Here is a 5,747-nt window from a genome sequence, read left to right as displayed (position 1 = left end):
AAGAAAGAGGTTAATGGGTAAATCATATCATTCCTCGTCAAAGAAATCGAAGGATTTCCATAAACGTTCTACCACTTTAGTGGGATATTCTAGTAGGGATAGTGGTAAGCAACATGCAAGTACAAAAACTCAAGCCACTTCAGTAGTGAGTGTAGGTAGTGTCAGGGCAAACAAAACGGAGTGTCAACAATGTGAAAGATGGCATTTTGGAGATTTTTGGATGAATGATAAAGCATGTTTCAGATGTGGCTCGGAAAAGCATTTTATTTGTGATTGTCTTGAGTTACCTGAGAAAGATAAACTTTCGACTACCAGGCCGAGTAATACAGCTGCTACAGGAGACCACCTCGAAATACTAGAAATGTGAATAGTAGCAAAGGCGCAACAAAGGATTTTCCTGTGAGATTCGAGGCTCGAGCACTAGCCAGAGCTTATGCAATTCATGCTCGTGAGCATGCATTGGCACCATATGTTATCATTGATACTTTTTCTCTATATAACATTGATGTAACTGCTTTGATCGATCCTGGATCGACCCATTCATATGTCTGTATGAATTTAGTTTCTAGTAAGAGTTTACCTATTGAATCCACTAGATTCTTGGTTAAGGTATCAAACCCCTTAGGCTAGTATGTCCTAGTTGATAAAGTTTACAAGAATTGTCCTTTGATGACTCAGGGTTACTGTTTTCCAGTTGATTTGATACTTTTTACCACTTGATGAATTTTATGTGATCTTGGGTATGGATTGGTTGACTCTACATGATACTGTTGTAAACTGTAGATGAAAGATTATTGAGTTTAAATGTTAGAATAGTGAAATTCTTCATATTTAATCTGATAATTCGAGTGGACTGCCTATTGTGATATCGGTTATGCTAGCTCAGAAATATGTGATGAAAGGTTGTGATTCTTACGTTACTTATGTACTGGATACAAAAGTGTCTGAATCGAAGATTGAATCAGTGCCAATGGTTTGTGAATATTCAGATGTGTTTCCAGAAGAGTTACCTAGGTTGTCACCAGTAAGAGAAGTTGAGTTTGCTATTGCATTAGTACCAGGGACATATCATAGCTCCATACAGAATGGCTCCTACAGAATTAAAAGAGTTGAAATCTCAGTTGTAGGAGTTAACAGATAGTGGTTTTGCACGACCTAGTTTCTCTCCTTGGGGTGCAGTTCTATTTGTTAAAAAGAAAGATGGATCAATGAGATTGTGTATCGACTATTGACAGCTAAACAAAGTTACAATCAAGAACAAATATCCTCTGTCACGAATTGATGATATGTTTGATTAGCTGAAAGGTGCAACGGTATTTTTAAAGATTGATTGACGATCTGGTTATTATCAGTTGCTGGTTAAAGATTCTAATCTGCCAAAGACTACGTTCGGAACCAAGTATGGGCACTATTAATTTCTTGTTATGCCATTTGGGTTAACTAACGCTCTTGTAGTATTTATGGACTTCATGAATAGAATTTTTAGATCGTATTTAGATAGATTCGTTGTTGTATTCATTGATGATATTCTGATCTGTTCTCGAGATGAGTCTGAACATGCTGATTATTTGAGGATTGTGTTACAAACATTGAGAGATAAGCAACTGTTTGCTAAATTTAGCAAATGCGAGTTTTGGCTCGAAGAAGTTGGATTTCTAGGACACATTGTTTTAGCGGAAGGCCTTCGAGTTGACCCAAGTGAGATTTCAGCAATTATTGACTTGAAACTACCAAGAAACATATCTGAAGTTAGAATTTTTTTGGATTAGCTGGTTATTATCGGAGATTTTTAAAAGGGTTCTCGATGATAGCTACACCGATGACATGGTTGTTACAAAAAGATGTAAAGTTTGAATGGTCTGAGAAATGTCAACAAAGTTTTGATCTGTTGAAAGCACTATTAACCAAAGCACCAGTATTGGTTCAGCCTGAGTTAGGTAAAGAATTTGTGATTTTCAGTTATGCGTCATTGAACGGTTTGGGATGTGTTTTAATGCAAGACGGCAAAGTGATAGCTTATGCTTCCTGACAGTTGAAGATGCATGAAAAGAATTATCTGACATATGACTTAGAGTTGGTTGCTATTGTATTTGTGTTGAAAATTTGGTGACACTATTTGTTTGGTGAAAAATGCCAATTATTTACCGATCACAAGAGTTTGAAGTATCTGATGTCATAGAAAGATTTAAACCTGAGACAGCGAAGATGACTCGAATTGTTGAAAGATTATGAGTTAACAATTGATTATCACCCGGGAAAAGCAAATGTTTTCGCGGATGCTTTGAGTAGAAAATCCTTGGTTTCTATGAGAGTGATGAATAAATGATTGAATTTGTCTATTGATGGCTTGATTTTAGCTGAGTTAAAAGCTAAACTGATGTTTCTCCAGCAAATCTGCGAAACTCAGAAATATGACAGTAAATTGAAATCTAAACGAGTACAGTGTGAGTCGGCACCTGATTTAGAATTTCAGATTGGAACCAATGATTATTTGATGTTCAGAGGTAGAGTTTGTGTACCAAAAAATCCAGTGCTTATACATAATATTTTACATGAAGCACACAGGGGTAGGTTGTCTGTTCATCTGGGGAGTAACAAGATGTACAATGATTTGAGATAGTTGTTCTGGTGGTCAGGTATGAAACGTGATATTTCTGACTTTATGACCAAATGTCTAATTTGTCAGCAAGTTAAAGCTAAACATCAAATCCCTTCAGGACTATTACAACTAGTGATGACACCTGAGTGGAAGTGGGATAGAGTTACGATGAATTTCGTACTGGGATTACTAGAAACACGAAAATTTACACATTTTTACATACCATTTTTAACTTAAAATCATACAGTTTCGATAAAATTATTATCAAAAAAGAATTAATTTTTACAAAATAATTAAAGTGAACTTAAAATATGAACATGTTGAATTGTAGTTATTTTAATAATTAATTTTGATGAATTTTGGTTATTTTCGAGAGATTTGCGCAAAGGGCGAAAATTGGCTCGGCAGACACTGCTAGAAGCACAAAAACGAGAAGCAATTTGAAGTATCTGAGCGAACTAAATTTTAGCCTAAGACGGTCCAAAATTATATGTATTAATTCATTATATAATTAATTTTAATTTATATCCAATTTAATTTGGGTTAATAAATTATTATTAATTAATTATGAAAAAAATCCAGTTGAACCGAACCGACCAAGAAATGGACAGGCCAAAAATTGTCCCAAGAGCTAACCCAAATTAGCTTATTAGTTGATTATTTAAGCTTACAAAGAGGCCCTTGAAGACTTGTTCAAGTTGCATTCAAACCCCTCCACAATTGGTGGCTTTAAAGATTTGCCCCAAGCGTAAATTATCAAAGTTGAAACTATCAACCTTGCAACATGTGTGGCCGGCCAAGGGAGGGCTCTTTGGCTGATAATTTTAGCTATTTTTAGCAGCTTTCCTGAGCTATAAAAACCCCCTTAGGCTGGTTAGTTGAAAAACACACCTCAAGCATTCACATCTTTCCTCTCTTCTCTCCACTTTCTCTCTTATTTCCAGTCCAAAATTTCCTTACTCTTTTGCCGATTTATCCTCTTGTGAAATGAGCATTCATCAGCTATTTGGGGCAACAATTAAGTGTTCGTAGCAGCCTTGGTTGACGAGGACAGCGGAGAAGGAAGAACAGAGCAACTAGTCAAGCCACAGAAAAACACCGGATTTGATTCTTGTTCCCTATCTCTTTAATTTTTGTCGTTGTTATGCTGAACATATCTATGAATATTTATGTTTTTGGAATGGTTAATTTAATCAATTTAGCTTGAATTTGGTTTGTGTTAGGTTGATTGCATTTCGTTTATTAAAATTATTACAATTGTGTTTATGTTGTTATAGGCCTCGATAAGATGCTTGATTAAGTAAAATCATGACTAAGTTATTCTTGCATTACAATTGTTAGGTAACTAATGAATTAATTACTTAAATGGATTGAAATTGTATTTAATGGACACAGTACTTAATCAGTACATGTTTAATCATCTAAGGTAGTTGAGGGTTAGATTAGCAACAGTATCTGACGATACATTTGTCTTGCATAACTAGCAAGATTATTGTGATTAAACTGTTTCAAGGTAAGGATACTTTGTTACCTCACATAGTCTTTTATGTGCTTACTAAATTGATTTAATTGTTTGAATTGACATAGGGATATGTACAAGAGGTTATTTCAATTTAATAAGTATGTATGTGCAATAACAGATTTGCCTATTAAGATTTGTTTAATTGGTTGAATTGACATAGGGATATAGTCAAGAGATAAATGGATTTTGGTAGGTGAGTATGTTCATAAGTTAGCAAATTACCGAGTTGCCGTGAACTTATTCGTAACAATATAAACATGAGTTTAATAATTCTAAGTTAAGAAATGTAATTAGTCTAACACAATTATCTCATCTTGATTAAAATTGTATTTTGAAATCGTGCGTTTGAGATTTATATATTTAGTTTACTTAGTTTAAAATCTTAGTTTTTAATCACCCTCTTCAACAAAATATTTTTCTTCACCAAAGTGTTTTAAATAGCATTCATAAATAATTCTTTTCACAGTCATTGTGGGTACGATAACTCGACATTTACTTGTCAGTCTATTACCTGTTGTGATTGTGTATACTTGAACATTTCCGTCGTTCCAAGTTTTTGGCACCGTTGCCTGAGACAGTTTTTAAAAAAGTCATTATTTGTGAAGTTGTTAGTTTTGCATTTTAATTTGTTTTTCTATTCAAATTTTAACTTAGTTAATTCTTTCTGTGATTATTTCAGGTGTTTATGAGTATTGACCGAATCATTGATTTACTCCCTATAGACCCTGAGATTGAACGAACTTTTCGATAGCGAAGAAGACAAGCAAGTCAGAGAAGGACAGAAGAGATGAACTTCGAAAATCTGAATAAAGGAAACAGAGCAAACCTTGCTCAAAATCCTATCCTTATTGCTGATGATAGGGATAGAGCTTTAAGACAGTACGTCATGCCAGTATTTCATGATCTAAATTTGGGTATTATGAGACCTAAAATTGAGGCACAACAGTTCGAGTTAAAGCAAGTCATGTTCTAGATGCTTCAGACAGTGGGCCAATTCAGTGGAATGCCTATCGAAGATCCTCACCTACGCTTAAGACTGTTTATGGAGGTGAGCGATTCTTTCAAGTCAGTCGGAGTACCCGAAGATGCATTATGATTGAAGCTGTTCCCATATTCACTAAGGGACAGAGCTCGAGCTTGGTTGAACTCATTACCACCAACTCAATTTCAACATGGCAAGAGTTAGTAGAAAATTCCTTATGAAGTATTTCCCACCTAGCAAGAATGCTAAGTTGAGGAATGAGATCACTACTTTCAAACAAATGGATGATGAGTCATTGTATGAGGCATGGGAAAGGTACAAAGAATGCCCTTACCATGGAATCCCACATTGCATACAACTGGAGACATTTTATAATGGTCTCAGTGCTCATACGAGGATGGTAGTGGACGCTTCTGCTAATGGTGCTCTCCTTTCTAAGTCTTATAATGAGGCTTATGAAATAATTGATAGGATTGCCAACAACAATAATCAATGAGTAACCAATCGAGCAGCGTTAGGAAGACGAGTTGTTGGAATACATGAAGTAGACACTCTTACTTCACTTGCATCTCAAGTATCATCAATATCCTAAATGTTAAAAAATCTTACTACTAATGGGTGTAATAGTTTTGCAGCACAACCAC

General features: G+C 35.0%; 1 pseudogene; it reads right to left on the bottom strand.

Moving 5' to 3' along the window:
- Positions 1-5,350: 5,350 nt before the first annotated feature.
- On the bottom strand, positions 5,351-5,445 carry LOC128041463 (small nucleolar RNA R71; annotated as a pseudogene).
- Positions 5,446-5,747: the final 302 nt, after the last annotated feature.

Source organism: Gossypium raimondii, chromosome 5 (genome assembly GCF_025698545.1).
Source record: "Gossypium raimondii isolate GPD5lz chromosome 5, ASM2569854v1, whole genome shotgun sequence".
NCBI lineage: Eukaryota > Viridiplantae > Streptophyta > Magnoliopsida > Malvales > Malvaceae > Gossypium > Gossypium raimondii.
This window is presented reverse-complemented; position numbering and strand designations above follow the sequence as displayed.